Source organism: Panthera onca, chromosome F1 (genome assembly GCF_046562875.1).
Source record: "Panthera onca isolate mPanOnc1 chromosome F1, mPanOnc1 haplotype 2, whole genome shotgun sequence".
In the NCBI taxonomy this organism is placed as follows: domain Eukaryota; kingdom Metazoa; phylum Chordata; class Mammalia; order Carnivora; family Felidae; genus Panthera; species Panthera onca.
In genome coordinates, this window is record NC_138355.1 from 54,389,947 (window position 1) to 54,408,438 (window position 18,492).

Consider the following 18,492-nt stretch of genomic DNA (forward strand, 5'->3'; position numbering starts at 1 on the left):
GGCATAGCCAAGTTCCATCTGCAGAAGCAAACCTAGGAGCAGAGTAGGGAAGACTGCACAATTGGTTTATAGAGAACTAAATGTAAAAAGAATGTTTCCAATCTTTATTTCAACTGCGTATTTCACAGTTTCTTTTAACACCACTTCACCATAGTCTTAACAATGATCATTTCAAAATACTACACTTAAAATAGAGTTGGAGATAAAGCACTTGGGTGTGGTATGTAAACAGATGTCCACGTGTACAGTTGGTGCATTTTATTCATTGTGCCCTTCTCAGCAGGTATGCTGCATTTCAATAAATAGTTTATAAAAAAATGAGGAATCAAAAAGAGTTTGACTATACCTAAGAATATGAAGGTAAAAACTGATTCATACAAACAAATAAAAAAAGGGGGGATATAAATCAAGAGAGAGAAAATTTATAAATTTTATTTGTGTTCATAATAAGGAATTAAAAGATAATGTCTGAAGTTTTAGAAACTATTTTTATATAAAATATAGCTACAAATTTAAATGTTTGAAAAATATGAGTCTTCATAATTTTAAATTTATAGCAAAATCACAAAATGAAAAAACTACAATCCAAAATATTTAAAGAAGGTACAGAACTTGAAAGCATAACACATAATAAAATAATAATAATAGAAAATAGAAAATTAATATTAGACATATCTATCATTTATGTATGGATGTGGTTATGGTCTAAACTCATATATTTAAAGATAAATCACTACCTTAGGTAATAACCAAAATATGACAGTAAGGCACATAAAAAGATCTAAATTATATTTAGAAAGACTGAAGAAAAGAAGAAATGGAAAAGATATATATCATGCAAGAGTTAACAGAAATCAGTTATTAGGAACCATAATCTTCCTATCAGAGAAATTTAAATGCAGTTAGAATTTATTAAACAATGTATATTCATGTAACTTTTTAAATGCTAAAGGATTGAATTCACAATGAAGATATACCAAAACCAAATAAGAAGTTATGTTCTAAATAATTTATTACCAACATTTACAATAAAAACATATAGAACATATGAAGAAAAGAGAAATAAATGACTTAGCTACATATTGAATTGACTGCTGAAAAAATAAGGATTTCAGAAATGAAAGAAAATAATTCTTGGTGTTACAGCATAGAGATACAACATCTTGTACTTATTTTTTGGCATAGTTGTCCTTAAATATGTCAGGAAAAAAATACTGGTCTGTTAATTTTTTTTGCTGGGATTTACCTCTTTTAAGCAATAAAACTTATCTCATCACCTACTCCCACTACAAACCGCAGCCCCCTACCAAAGAAGGCCTCCTAAAATCCTTTTCCTCTCTTCTAAATAATAATTGTCAGAGTTATTTAGACAAAAATCTGCATTTAAGAAGACTACATTCTAACTGACAAAAATAAATGTAAAGCTACAAAGAAAAAATATATGCCACCTGAAATATATAACATAAAATCAATAGTGGAATCTTATTTCCTTTTTTGGGGATTCAGGAAACATAACTAAGGCAGTATTATTTCAAACAAACCTTGAAAAGATACACTTTAGTAGGTTTGCACACCTATTACACAGTAATCATGAAAAACAAAATTTATTCCAAATAAAGCAAAAACTTACATGATTCATGATGGATAAACGAGTGCTGGGTAAACCATGGAATGAAAACATAATTACACCTTTATACCTGACTAAGAATGAAAATTTTACCAAACTATACAATGTTAATTGAAGGTTATGTTCAGGGCCAGTGAGTTCCCTACCAAATGTCTCTCAAAAGTTATATAGCAAATGGGACACCTGAGTGGTTCAGCTGGTTAAGCATTCAACTTTGGCTCAGATCATGATCTTGTGGTTTGTGAATCTGAGCCCCGTGTGAGGCTCAAGTCTGGCGTCTCAAGTCTGGAGAGCTTAGAGTCTGGAGCCTGCTTCAGATTCTGTGCCTCCCTGTCTCTCTGCCCTCCCTTGCTCACACTCTCTCTTTCTCTCTCTTTCAAAAAAAAAAAAAAAATTAAAGAACATTTTAAAAAGTTACACAGCAAAGAATCATTCAACATTTACACAAAAATTTGCAATTCAGAAGACAGCAAGCAGCTTGATCCATTATTGTTTAGTTCCAATATATTTATAATTTAAATTTTCTTAGCTTTGCAATTTGAAACAACTTGGGTTAATCTACACTCTCTCTCTCTCTCCCATAGGTTATGTGTCTCTCCATGTTCTGGCAATAGTCTAAGATGATTTGTGGAAGGAAGGAATAGCAACTCAGTATTTAAATAATTTTCACAAGGGAGCACCTGTGTGGCTCTGTCAGTAAAATGCCTGACTTGATTTCAGCTCAGATCCTGTTTCTGGGATGGAGCCCTGTGTTGGGCTCTGCCCTGAGCATGGAGCCTGCTGAGGATCCTCTCGCTCTCTCCCTGCGCACACTTCTGCTCTTGCACTGTCTCTCAAAATAAATAAATAAACTTTAAAAATAAATAAACAGTTTTCACATGTTGTCTTGAACGCTGTCTTGGTGAACAGGTAATGATTTGGAAAGATATCTGTGTGACATTGATTTCCCACCTCTTACCATTTACATTATTAAATTCTGAATGCTCTTTCCGACTGAAATTCACAATTTGTATGGAGTATTTACTATAGACTCTGGACTAAGTTCAGTGCTTTAAAGATAAATATAAATGTATCCAATTAATGAGCGAAATCCTTCTGGGGTTGCCTTATTCAACATGGATTGCTGTTAGATGATTATTTTCTCTGATGTTGTTTACACTACATTAATGCAAACAAGATTATGTCTGCTCTTTTAGCATCTGCTTTAAATGATTGACTCATTAAACTTTCCAACAACTGATACCACCATATCCCAAGATCATCTTCTACTGTTTTGTTGTTAATCATATCTCTCATCTATTACTCATGGAATCTCTTGTTTTAAAACATATATTTAAGACTTAATAATCTTTGCCACGTTTAAAAATTTTTATTTTATCCAGTATTATATTTTTGAAATATTTTTATTTTTTTATTAAATATTTTAAATGTTTATTTTTGAGGGAGAGGGGAGAGAGAGAAAGAGAGAGAGAGAGAGAGAGAGAGAAAGAGACAGAGCATGCGCGCAGGGGAAAGGCAGAGAAGGAAGGGAGACGCAGAATCCAAAGCAGGCTCCAGGCTCCAAGGTGTCAGCACAGAGCCCGATACAGGGCCCAAACTCACAAATCTCAGTATCATGACCTGAGCTGAAGTCAGATACTTAACCGACTGAGCCACCCTAAAACCTTGAAACATTTTAAATATCCAATTCTGTAAACCTAATAACTTGAAAATATTATTTACCCTTTCTAGTTTTCTGTTACAAAGTAATATGAATGCATTAGTGCCTTCATCTAAAGCATTATTAAAAGTTTCAGAATTGGCAAAAATATAAACCTTTGGTATTGCACTCAATATCCACATCTATTTTGACAAGTAATATTAATGATTGCATAACGTGCAGTACTTGCAACAACAATTTATAGGCATTCATTTCACTATATTTATAAAACCAGACTTACAAAAATATTTAAAGACTTTGCCCAGTTTATGAACTTTGTGGCCACTAAAATATTTTGCATATTTTCACTTGTAATGGAAGGTTTTGGTTTGTTTTTATTTCCAAGGCCAGTGATTCTTCTTGTCTTTGTTAAGTGTTTTTGATCATTGTTCCTGAATTGCCCTAATAATTGGTAAAATTTCCCACTATTTTTTTAAAATACCATGTCTTTCATAATTCTAGATTTTTAGGATTACTTCCCTTTTGCCAAAATTTTTTTGACGATTTTCATAATGACACTGCCACCAGATCTTCCTTTCTTCAATACTACTTTATCCACTTTTTCTCTGTCTGCAGATATTTGTAGATTCAAAGTTTTAAGTGCTAAATTACCTCTCACAATTTGATTACATGATAGGCTTATGGCCTTTAGAGTGGGAGAAAATATTCATAATTATGATAACAAGAAAATATCAAGGTTGAGGATTGTGGCAGGTTACCACTGAGAGTAAGCTGACTAGGAGTATCCACCAAAATAATTAAATTGAGTATAGATCTTTCTGAAAGCCTGGATAATTGGACCATGGAATGCACAGCACTAAATGTCTCACTGTGATGTTAACCACTGTCCTCCCATTAGCACCTCCACCTGATTTGAGTCAGTTCTGCACCAATTTTCACATCAGAATGTATCATTACCATTTGGATTTCCTGTTTATAGTATGCTGCTTCAACTCTTTCATACATTTGCATGTTGGGTTGTCTCTTTTCAATGGTTTGAGAAGCTGTTTATATATTTATTCTATTTTCAAGCATTTTATTAATTGTATTTTTTCTGGTATTGAAGTTCACAGGTTTAATTTCCTATGAATGAAAATGGCTTTATCTCATCTCTACTTTGAAGGGTATTTTCACCGTATAGTATCCTATGTGGCAATTTTCTTTCAGAGATTTGAAGATAGCACTTTATTTCCTTCTGATGTCCTTTTTGTTCTTGATCGGTCAACCCTTAGATTTTTTTAGAGTTATCTCTTCTGTGTAGGCTCTTGTTCAGATTTTTGTTCTATTTTTCATTATTATTTTCTTACTCTTCCTCCAGTTTATAAGTTCTCCCTTAATCTTTGTCCAATATGTTCTTTTTTATTGAGGTATAAAGGACATAAAATTATATTAGTTTCAGGTATACAATGTAATGATGTGATATTTGTATATGTTGCCAAATGCTCACTTTGTCAAATGTGTTTTTAACGCCATCTTGTTTTATTCCATTGTTATTACTCTCAGTTTCAGAATGTTTATTTGATTCTCTTGTAAACATCCCAGTTATTTACAAAACTCTATATATTCTTTTTTGTTTTTGAATATATTAAACACACTAGAATTTAAAAGCAGGGAGTCTAGCCACCTTTAAGAGCACCCCTTCTAACCACTATGCTATATAACCTTACAAATGTAGGTTGTATATGTTACACACAATACGTTATAAATGAGAATAAGGAAATTTGAAAATAGGAACTGTTAAAATTATAAGGCTACATTTCGAACTGATATATCTCAGCATGGTAATAGACTTACTGAAAAAGACTGTTACATTTATAGGATTAACTAGGATTACTGTAGCAGTTAAGAAAAATGAGATAGCATAGCCAAATGTTTGCCTAAGAAGCTAAAATTGAATGCAAAAATAATCAGTAAAAATAGCATTTATGCATTGAATACACATTCAAGGACATGTGTTAAGCTTCATGAAAAAGCCAAAACAAAACAAAAAACCCAATGAGGCATTTCCATAATGTAAGAGAAGCATTTATTTAATTAACTACTAGTAAATTTTTATTAGCGAGAGGTATCAGTAGTCAGAAGTTTCTTTAATTTGTCCTCATTAGATTAATTTTCTTATTTGAAAACAGAAAATAAACATTTAGATTGTTTTATGCAGTGCTAAATTTTACAGACCAAAATATTCCAGAAATCATATAAATTTAACTTTTTTTTAGTTTTATATCAATAAAAAATGTAACCTTATAATATTCAGTGTGTTATGCAAATGCGTAAGAATTTCAATATATTTTAGTTTTTAAGTAAATACACAGAAGAAATTTGAAATTTATCATTGATATTTTATATAGTATGTTGGTTTTCTAAAATTGATTATAAAACTCAGACCCTGCTTTCAGAATCCTTGTTAAAAAATGACATCTGATTTATCATGATGTTGGTGTCAAGTGATCATTTTTTTCTCATTCAAGTTGTGGGTTTCTTGTTTCTTTTTATGACAGATGAGGTTTGTTGTTGTTGTTTGTTTTTTTATTGTCTCAAACATCTGATGCTATTATGTTAGGACACCTTGAGTTCTATTTAAGCATTTTATGTTAGCAGGCAGTCACCTTGTTTAGGTTTAGCATATTAGACTTGGCCTACTTTTTGGGCTGTGATCGCAATGACAGTTTAATTTTCAGAACCTTTGTAGTGTGATTTTGGCCTACTTAGCTTATCTGGCGCCACTGGGGCCTCCGCTAGTCCTTGCTGATGTTGTCTGAGAGGACGGTTTCCTCTGGCTGGGTGTTTCTAGGTGGGGGATGGGAACGGTAGGCTCTTCCTCTGAGGTGCCCTCCACTTTCACCCACCAAGCAGTGCAAATGGTGCGTCTTGAGCAGTAGAGGAGTGAGTCAGAATGGCAGGAACAAAGGCTTCTTGGACCAGGCTACTCACTGTAGCTGCGTCATTCCTGCCTTCTTCTGCAGACCTGCTTCTGCATCTTTTCAATAAAAAAGAGGAGTCTCAGACATAGAACGGAAGGTGAGTGCTCTCCCTGGCTGCTTATTGCTGACGGAGTTTCCAATAAATTCCACTTGTTAAGGGGTCGGGCAGGTGAGGCTCAACCAATGCTTTCAAAATTGTTCTGAAAGGGAATGGATGGAAATGGAATAATTTCCATTCTCTAAGCTGCCTTCTGTCAGGAGTTGGAAAACACTGGATCTGGGTTTTCTTCCCATTTTGAGGATGAGGGTGAGCAGGAAACGATCTGTGGTGCTTTTCCTCTGGTTTTAGTGTCTCAGGGAAGTTAGCGTTCTCCTATGTAACTTTTCAGTTTTCTCCTTTAGTCGCTATAGTATTTCCAGGGTTTCTACATTTCCTTAATGGGGAGGTGTAGGGAAAAATAAATCTACACCATCTCATACAGACTAGAAGCTGTTGGTAATACATAATTTCACATGACGTTGTAGTAAGTGAAGTTTTCTTTAACAAAATTCAACAAGAAAACAAACTTCACCTGACTGATTAAACTGAAGTAAAATGAAGAATTTCTGTCGTTCAAAAATACCATGAAGGGACGCCTGGGTGGCTTAGTTGGTTAAGCATCTGACTCTTGATTTCAGCTCAGATCATGATCTTATGGTTGTGAGATCAAGCCCTGTGTGGGGCTCTGCACTGAATGTAGAGGCTGCTTAAGATTCTCTCCCTTGGTCTCACTTTGTCCTTCTCCGACTTGTATGCACACCAACGCGCGCTCTCTCTCTCTCACAAAAAAAATGAAAGAAAGAAAGAAGGAGAGAGAAAGAAAGAAAGAAAGAAAAATTAATTCAAAGCCACCATGTAGAGAATAAACAAGGAAAAGCACTGAATGGGAGAAAATGTTCATGATAGTTGATACACAGTATATTTCTGACATACAGTTTTCATCTAGAATATATAATACACTTCATAAGTAAACAAAGAAAAAAATCAAAGAAAAAAACTAATCGGGAAGAAACTGGCAAAAATCAGTAGGCACTTGACCAAAAGAGGTCTATTTTGCCTCACCAAATAGACAAAAAGGATAAGAACATTTGCTGTCTATGATCAGACATCATGGATATGCAGATTGGAATCACAATGAGTCGCCACTAGAAACCCGGAGGAATAGAGAAATTAAAAAAACTAAAAATTCCCAGTCTTGTTGAAAATGGGTGAACTTTAAATACTGCCAATGAGAATAAATAACGGTAAAATCACTTTGGAGTTTTGGCTGTATTGAAACAGTTTTTCAGTATCAATAAAACAACACACACTTCTACTCTGTGTGTATGTATGAGTGTGTGTGTATATATATGTATATATATTATATGTATGCATATATATACATATTAATTTAAAAATTAAAGAAGTGTATATATGCAAAGAAAATTAAAAAAATAAAAACAAAAAAGAGCCAAAGGAAAAAAACTAAATATTCACAATTGAAAAACTAGAACTAACCAAAATATTCATGAGCAGTATAGGGATAAAGTAATTGTAGTATATTGAAATAACAAAATACTTTACAGTAATAAAAATATCGGTATATGCATTCAGATAGATGAATTTCACAGACACAGAAATGACCAAGTGAAGCCACATACAAAAGAATATTTGATTTAATTTATGTGAAATATAAGAAAAAATAACTATATTATATAAATAATCTATACTAATAGAAGATAGAAAAGTAGTTAATTCTGGGTGGTGAATATCTGCTGTAAAGTACAACAATGAAATCTTCTTGTGTTCTGGAAGCATTCAACATTCTGTATCTTTATCCAGTTGTCTTTATTCTACATTAAACTAATTAAATAGTTGCGATTAATTAAAATAGTTAATTTCTTTTTAACTAAGTTAATTAGATGAAATTCATTATGTGGTCAAATACTAGAAATAGTACTTCTGTTTATAGTTATAATTAATAACTAAACTTTTATTTTTGATAAGCCACAGGTAACCTCGGATGGATAATTAACAGACATTATTATAATTATTACTGAAAAATAGTAGAAAAGTCATTTTTGAAGTCTTAATCAGATAGGATTAGGAGCAGAGTTTTTATATATTATTCATCTTCCAAAATAGTTGCTTTACATACATGTGCTACAATTATTAAAATTCAACTTGTCCATAGTTAATATTTTCTGAGATTTCAAACAAGGAAATCCCAGTAATTTGAATTTAATTAAATAAATACTATTGAGTGCTCGAATGTTGTTTAACTGCAGAACACTTGATTACTTTTCTGTACTTTGCTGCTCTTGCCTTTCTATCAGTCATAAAATATTTCCCAAACCCTCCTGCCCATTAATACATGAAAAGCTTTATGGTAATTAATTTTTTTCTTTGACAGTCTAGTTCAATGATGCATTTCCAATATATTAATTACTGTCATGATGAGTTTGCAATGAAGGTTGAATACAGTTATTCGCCATTGTCTAAATCAAATCAACTGAGAAATAACTGATCACTCTAGCCTTATTACTGTTAAGATAAAAAATATATATCTTAGTAAAACTAAGAAATGTTCATATTATCTAGTTATATTTTAGATATCAGCAATATAAATGTTGAAAATAAATTCCAATACATTTTTCTTTTTTAAAATTTATCTTTCTATATTTCTGTGGTATAAGAAGGTATATAATATAATCATGTTATTTCTCTTTGGGTTTTGGATTTTTCCTTGTATAAAAATTAGTTTCTTCTATACATTTATATAAACATTTATTCCTGTTGTGATTTTGTAGCTTAATTGCATTAAAATATTCAACATGGATGGAGCTAGATTATAATGCTAAGTAGAATAAGTCAGGCAGAGGAAGAAAAGTGCCCAATGATTCCGTTCATATGTGGAATTTAAGAAACAAAACAAACAAGCAAAGGAACAAAGAGAAAGAGACAGAGAGACAGAGAAAGAGAGAGAGAGAGAGAGAGGGAGAGAAAGACAAACCAAGAAACAGACTCTTAATTATAGAGAACAAACTGATGGCTACCAGCAGGGAGGCAGGTGGGGGACTGTGTTAAACAGGTGATGGGATTAAGGAGTGTATTTGTCCTTGTAAGAAAATGTCATTATGTCACATTGAAGAATTTGTCCAATATCATCTTACTTTTTCATTGCCTAGATGAATTGTGGTCATATTTTCCTCAACTTTCAAAGATCCCATAATAGGGTTAATTAAAGTCTTTTTGAATTCAAAGGTTAATTTAGATAGATGAAATCTTTACAACACTGAGATTTTCAAGCCTTAGCAATATTGCTTTCCTCTATTTAAGTATTTTTAAATCCTGAAGTAGGATTTTATAATTGTTTGAGCACAAGTCCTGAACATTTAGTTTTATATTTATTCCTAGGTTATTCTTTTTTATTGCCTTCCAAATCTTGTTTTTTGGCATGTTAGATTTTTCTATTAAGATCTGTGATTAGAAAGCTTTGAAAATGGAATTAAATTTAGTATGGATTTGAGAGTGAAATCATTGAATCTTGAAGATTGACTATAACTTTCTTTTTTTACATTTTTCCACTGATGCTGATATTAACAATTTCTTTAGACCTCAGCACTTTCTCTAAGTCCCCAAAATGGTTTCCAAGTGGATTTATGACTTTAAATACTTAAATAATGGGTTTATGGATGCTAGTCCTGTAATCACTATTTTAATGAAACTGAATAACACCAATTTTATGACCCATTTGTAGCCAAATCCTTCATTCTTTTTGCCATCATCACGTGTGTGTGTGTGTGTGTGTGTGTGTTGTATGTGTGTGTGCGTGTGCGTGTGCGTGTTTATTTTCTGGGTTTTTATTTCCTTTTTCTTTTCTTTTCTTTTCTTTTTTTTACTTCTGCAATACTTCTAGACAGTTTTGAGAAGGGAGCAGATAATCTAGGAGCTAGCACCACTGAAAGGAAATTGTGTTAAAAAATAGCATTTGTCCTTACAAAATTATTCCTATGTTCATACACAAGAAAGTTATTTCATAAGCGTTAATGACACTTGCAGAAATTTCATTAAATTGATTAACCAGTTGAAATCAAGAGGCTGAAACTTACTGACGAAGAGTAATGTTGGACCAAAAACCAGCATACACACATAAAATAGTTTCTAATTTTTCATTTGCAATATGCAGACTTGCAATAGTCAAAATGATTGCTGGGTGGAAGGCTGAATAATGCTTCTCCTTCCCCTATCCCCGCACCCACAAATATGTCCATGTCCTAATCCCCAGTCCTGTGGATATCACCTTATATGGGAAAAGGGACTTTTATGTGTGATTATAGTTCTTTAGATGGGTTATCCAGAATTATTCTGGATTTTCATGGTGACCAAATCATCATGACAATCTTTGAGGGTGCTGAAGGGGAGCTAAATGGGGGGATAGATTAAATGGGTGATGGGTATTAAGAAGGGTACTTGTGATGAGCACTGGGTGTTGTATGTAACTGATGAATCACATATTTCTACTACTGAAACTAATACTACGCTATATATTAACTAACTGGAATTTAAATAAAACTTTAAAAAAAAAGAAAAAATACAACATAACTACAGCACAAATTAATAAAAATAGTTAAATATTAACTTAAAAGTTAAAAAACATCACAACAATTCATATAAGAGACATACAAGAAGAGTCAGAGTCAAAAGGGATGCTGATGTGATAATGAAAACAGAGTTTAGAGTTAGACACTTTGGAGATGAAGGGGCCACAAATCATCTGTATGTGGCCTGTAGAAAGTGGAAAAGGTGAGGAAACATATTTTTCCATTTAGAATTCCAGAAGGAATAATCCTAACACCTTGACTTTAGCCCAGTGAAACTGAGTTCAGGCTTCTGGAATCTGAAACTGTAAAAAAATATGTTTGTGTAATTTTAAGTCATGAATTTTGTATTTATTTGACAACAGCAGCAAAAACTAATATAGCTTGATAAAGTGAATGTAGTCTCTGATCAAGTAAAGACTGCATAAGCATTGTTGAAGTCATAAAGTGTTTTAATCCCAGAAATTATAAAACCACAATTGGAATCACTAATATTTAGTGTGATCAACTATCCTATATTTTTTATTCTGCCTTGACCACTAAAGTCCCTCTTTTTCAGATGTATAGAACACTACTATTATATAATACACTCTTTTCCTATAAAATTTATTTTTAAGCTTGTTGAAATTCCCCTGCAATTTCCTGTTTTACAAGATCATTACACCAAACCTTCATAATGATCATTTAATAACCCCCCAAAGTAAGTATATATTAGTAACAGACTGTTAAGAATGTATATTCATAATTACTCATAACATATGAGTATTTATGTATATCAGTAGTTATGCATATACATTAAAGCAAAGTGAAACCAATTATTAAAAACACAAAGTAGAATAACTATCAACTAAAATTTATTTTTAAATATATGTATTGAAGATCATAAAATATTATTTTACTCTTGCTTTAGCAACACTGTTACTTTTCATTTTGATATTTATATCTAAAATTCTACTGGAATTGGTTTTTTATATGTGATTTGAATTAGAGGCCAAGAATCTTTTAAACATGTCGACCTATTTCACTACGTAACATCTATTGGAAAGATCTATTGAAAAGAAGATCCTACTATTCTGTAATATTGCAGTGTTGTATTTAATCACAATGCTAACAATGGTAATCACTTCTCAGTTTAAAAGAAGGCATATTATCATTAATTTGGAATCTCTTGAGAGCTATTTCTAATTCCAACCTTTTCTTTCTTCTCCCTTGTATAAGTAACTCCTAAGCTCAATTTTGTGTTTATTATTTCCTTTATTTACACTAGAATTTATCATATATGTTTATTTCCTTAAATATTTTTATGCTTTGCAGAATATGTAATATGATAAGCCCTGGGAACAGAATCTTGTAATGTTAAAAAGTATTTTAAAATTAAAAGTTATAGGGGCACCCGGGTAGTTCAGTCAGTTAAGCATCTGACACTTGATTTCAGTTCAGGTCATAATCTCACAGTTCATGGGACTGCTCCCTGCATCAGGCTCTATGTTGACAGTGTGGAGCCTGCTTGGGGTTCTTTCTCTCTCTATCTGCCCCTACCCTGGCTGTGCTCTCTCTCAAAATAAATAACTAGACTTAAAAAAATAAAATTAAAAGTTATATGAAATATATATCTAAGCATTTCCTTAATTAAAACATTGATAATGTTTTTCATTATCCTTAAAGACCTTTAACTAGCTTCAGAAGCCTGTGTTATTTTTTCAAGAACATTAAGTGACTAATACAGTCTATTTTAATGATTGAAACGAGTGAAATAAATGTCACTTAGGAAAATCACACATAAATCAATAATGAAATTTTATTTTTATGGTATATTGCAAATATAGCCATAAATTCTCCCTCTCTGTTTGTTGTACTTTTATAATGTGACAGTGAAATTCCTCATAAAAGGGGTTGAGGGCTTTTAGTTAACTGTTGAATGTGCATTTGACCATATGACTTGCTTTGATCAATGGGGCAACAGTTAATATGAAGGAAGAAATGGCTTGGAAAATTATTGTTCATTTAAGCTTGTTCTCTCTTACGGTTTTTAGCAGCAACTGATACATCAGAACAACTATTCAGAACTTCTCAAGTGAGGTCAGCTCAAACTACTGACCCATAGAATGCGGAGGTATATAACATATATATTTTTTTAATGTTTATTTATTTTTGGGAGAGAGAGACAGAGACAGAGCATGAGTAGGGGAGGGTGAGAGAGAGGGATACACAGAATCCGATACACAGGTTCCAGGCTCTGAGCTGTCAGCACAGAATCCAACACGGGGCTAGAACCCACAAACTGTGAGATCATGACCTGAGCTGAAGTCTGATATTTAATGGAATGAGACACCCAGGTGCCCCTAGAATGCTGAGGTATATAAATGGCTATTTTCTAAGTCATTAAATTAAACATAGTCCTTTACTCTACAAAATGTAGCTAAATTTCTCCCAAACTCATCGACCATTTATCTTGTAATGTACCCCTATAATATACTTAAATATTTAATAAAATACAGCAATGCATATACTTTAATATATAAACGAATTTTCAAGAAAGAGAAATCATGAGCCCAAAAGAGTAGAATGAAGGGAAACAAAGAAGGCAAGTGAGCCATAGCCAGCCAGGGGATTTGAAGATCCCCCAAAATTCAGATATTCCCACCACTTTTTTAATTGTCCACAAGGGACAATATACAATCACTTGAGCATACAATATAGGCAACTGCTTCAGTGTGGAGTAAACCCAGGAAAAAAACTAAAATCCCAGAGATTTAATCCTCCAGCAAAAGGATAAACTATTTAACAGATACTTTTGAGAACTCATAACTCCAACTGACTTTCACATAAGATTTGAATTGGATTCCATGTTATGGCCCTAAACTAAGTGTTGCAGGAAATTCAAAACATATTTAAATTTGTGATATATCAAAATGGGCAGAGGAAAATAAAATCTCAATAAACACAGGAACAAAACAGCTAACTAGTGAACATTACAAAATATGGTATAAAATAATTTGGGAGAAATAAAAACAAACATATCAGTTATCATCAAAAATATGTAAATGATATGATCCAGTAATTCCACTACTGGGTATTTATGCAAAGAAAATGAAAACACTAATTTGAAAAGATATATGCACCACTGTGTTTATTGAAGTATTATTTATAATAGTCAAAATATGGAAGCAACCCAAGTGACCATGGATAGATTAATGGATAAAGAAGATCTCATGTATATATATATATATACAATGAAGTAGTATTCAGCCATAAAAAAAAAATAATGAAATTTTGCCATTTACAACAACAGCATGGATGGATCTAGAGGGTATAATGCTACATGAAATAAGTCAGTAAGAGAAAGACAGACACCACATGATTTCGCTGGTATGTATTATTTAAGAAACAAAACAAAGAAAAAATAGACAGAAAACAGACTCTTAAATATAAAGAACAAATTGGTGGTTCCCAGAGGGGAGGTAGGTCAGAGGTTGAGTGAAATAGGTGAAGGGGATTAAAAGTACACTTATCATGATGAGCACTGATTAATGTATAGAATTACTAAATCAACAGATTATACACCTGAAAGATATATAACATTATGCATTAATTTTACAAAAATTAAAAAAATAAAAAATAAATGGTAAATTATTCCATCCATAGACAAAGAGTGAAAAAAAATAATGAAAATATAATTATATACTAGCTAAAAGATACACATCTAAAAAATAGGGTATATGAATTAAAAGGTTGTAAATAAATATAAGAAAAAGGGCTACTATAATATGAATAAAGTTTCAGTTAACCAGGAATATACAAAATTATTAAAATGTTGGGGTGCCTGGGTGGTTCAGTCACTTAAGCATCTGACTGTAGCTCAAGTAATGATCTCATAATTTGTAAGTTTGAGCCCTGGATTGGGCTCACTGCTGTCAGCACAGAGCCCACTTCAGATCCTCTGTCTCCCTCTCTGTCTGTCCCTCCCCCACATGCTCTCTCTTAAAAATAAAATAAATATTAAAAAAATTATTAAAAGTCTACATAAATAATAACTCTTTCAAAATATATAGACAAAAAGAATATAACAAGAAAACTGATTAGAAGATATATATTTCTGGGGCGCTTGGGTGGCTCAGTCGGTTAAGCGGCCGACTTGGGCTCAGGTCATGATCTCGCAGTCTGTGAGCTCGAGCCCCACGTCGGGCTCTGTGCTGACAGCTCAGAGCCTGGAGCCTGTTTCAGATTCTGTGTCTCCCTCTCTCTGACCCTCCCCTCTTCATGCTCTGTCTCTCCCTGTCTCAAAAATTAAAAAAAAGTTTTTAAAAAAGTTAGAAAAAAGAAGATATATATTTCTTAGAAAGTGATAGATAAGAACATAAAAAACCAATAGGGTGTGGTTTTAAAAACCACATGTGTTTTTAAAAACTTATGTGTGTGTTTTTTTTTAATATTAGTATACTTAAAGATTTTAACAGTATGGAATATCTTAAACCACACTTCTAATGAACATATTAACACACAAAACATATCAATTAGAGATATCATATCCTTCTAAAGTCATTCAATGTACCATAAATCAAGTTTTAATAAGTTCTAACTATTTGGATCCCCAAAATTATATTATCTGACTATAATATAATTAGATTGGAAACCAAAAACTACAGCCACAAAAACAAAGCTAAATTAAAGTTGTAGATATTTAAAAATATAACCAAAGGGGAGCCTGAGTAGCTCAGTTGATTAGTTGTTTGACTTCGCTCAGGTCATGTTCTCACAGTTTGTGAGTTTGAACCCTGCGTTGGGCTCTGTGCTGATAGCTCAGAACCTGGAGCCTGCTTCAGATTCTGAGTCTCTGCCTCTCTCTGCCCTTCCCCTGATCATTCTCTCTCTCTCTCTCTGTCTCTGTCTCGCTCTCAAAAATAAACATAAAAAATAAAAAAAAATAAATTAAAATAATACGTGGTCCTAAGAAGATTGATGGCATATGTTCATTAGAAGACATACATAGGTTAATGTCAATAATAATATCTCAAAACTTATGATATATACTGAGAAATATATAGCTTTAAGTTATTAACCAGAAAAGAAGAAATAATAAAATTTAATGAAGTTAACAACTCAAAAAGTGAGGAAAATATCAGACTGTTTCCTAAGAAAGTAAAAAATATACATGTTAATAAACAACAAACAAAAGAAAATTAGATAAGGTCAATAAACACAAATGTTTCTTTAAAGCAAAATGGATTAAGTAAAAAGAGAAATGCAAATCATCAATATTAAGATGGAAAATAATTTAATAACAAAAGATACAGCAGATATTAAACAAAATAGAATATTGTGGACAAATTTATTTAAAAGAATTAAAATCTTACATGACAATGACAATTTATAGGTAATACAACTTCTCAAAACTGACACAAAGGCACTAGAAAATATGAATAGTGCCATTAACTTAAAACCTTGGAGGGATGGTTGTTATTTAAAAACTGTCATATAAACTTTTAAAAAGGTATATGTGTGAGGTGCCTGGGTGGCTCAGTCAGTTAAGCTTCTGACTTCGGCTCAGGTCATGATCTCATGGTTCGGGAGTTCAAGCCCCACGTCAGGCTCTGTGCCGACAGCTCAGAGCCTAGAGCCTGCTTGGGAATATGTGTCTCCCTCTCTCTCTGCCCTTCCCTTGCTCATATACTGTCTCTCAAAAAGAAATCAACATTAAAAAATTTTTAAAAATATATGTTTGTGTGTGAGAAAGAGGGGGGTCGGTGTTTAAAAAATGTCTCAAATTGAGGCACCAGTGACCAATGAATATATAAATGAATTACTAATCATTCAAAAAGAGGGAGGAATGATATTAGACAAGTTATTTCAGAGCATGTAAGGAAGTTGCTTATTTTAATATGTGAACATATATTTATGTTGTTTACATACATTTATATATTTTGTAAGGTATATATGAAATATTTTACAATTACATTTTTTTAAAGTGTTTCCAGGGGCGCCTGGGTGGCTCAGTCGGTTGAGCGGCCAACTTTGGCTCAGGTCATGATCTTGCGGTCCGTGAGTTCGAGCCCTGCGTCGGGCTCTGTGCTGACAGCTCAGAGCCTGGAGCCTGTTTCAGATTCTGTGTCTCCCTCTCTCTGACCCTCCCCCATTCATGCTCTGTCTCTCTCTGTCTCAAAAATAAATAAACGTTAAAAAAAAATTAAAAAAAAAGTGTTTCCAAATACATTTTAGGTGTAGTTCATAAAATAATCTCATAAACATAATGCCTATTAATAGGTGAATTAATAAATACCTTTTGATATAGCAATAATAAAATAATATAAAATACCATCTATGAATTAAGTACAGCTATTTGCAACATGGACAAATATTTTAAAAAACATGTAAATAATTTTTTTGAGTGAAAAGCAAGTACATAAAGATTACATACAGCATGAGATACTTTAAAATACTTTGCTAATGGGCACCTGGATGTCTCAGTCCATTGAGCATCTGACTTTAGCTCAGATCATGATCTCACTGTTTGTGGATTTGAGCCCCGCGTCTGGCTCTGTGCTGACAGCTCAGAGCCTGGAGCCTGCTTCAGAATCTGTGTCTCCCTCTCTCTGACCCTCCCCCACTCACAGTCTGTCTCTCTCTCTCTCTCTAAAATAAACATTAAAAAAATTAAAAAAATAAAATACTTTGCTAAGAACTAAAATTTTTAAATTTTATTGTATAGGCCAGTATACAAATGGAAAGCAACATTTTCAAAATTGTTTGTGTCCTATTTCGATAGATGGATAGAAGATAGATAAGTAGATATAGAGAACACTTAATTAAAGGAAACACAAATGTAGAGGGATTAAATATGAAGATAAATTTAAATGTACATATAAATTTACTATATATAAGGGTAGCTGTATTAGTGAAGCAAACTAAAAAAAATAGGGGGAAAAGCACATATATATGTAATTGATTCTTCGGTTTATGGTGAGTTCATGGGGTTTCATTATTTATATTAATTACTTATTAAGTTAATAAAAGATGATCATACACACTCACCAGTGAATAGTTATGACCTAAACCAGCAAGGTCCAGTCTAGTCTTTCTCACATCTCATCACCCTGACACCTGATTTGTCTGTCTCTATTCTGCATTTATGAGGACCCTTGTGATAATGATGAGCAAACCAGAATAATCTAGGGTAATCTCCTCATCTCAAAAGTTATCTTATTAGCAACCTTAATTCCATATGAATCTTTAATTCTCCTTGGACATTAACATAATACATCATAAATTCTAGAGATTAAGACAATACATTTGAGGAGGTCTGTTTGTGAAATGAGTCCTGTAGCCACTACCACCAGAATCGAGGCTCAACGGAAGATGGCAATGAAATAGGAGGACCCTTGGCTTTCCTCGTCCAACAAATACAATTAGATAACTATCCAATCATCTTAAATACCCCCAAAATTGACCTGAAGACTAGAGAACAAACTCCACAGCTAAAGGTAAAGAAGAGAGCACATCAAAGAAAGTAGGAAGTACAGAGACATGGTTTAAGGAGAGAAAAGGATAATGGCTACTGTGGTGGGGATGGATCCACAGTTGAAGAGAAGGGTGAGAGATAGATTATCACACAGGGGAGTGCACGGGGA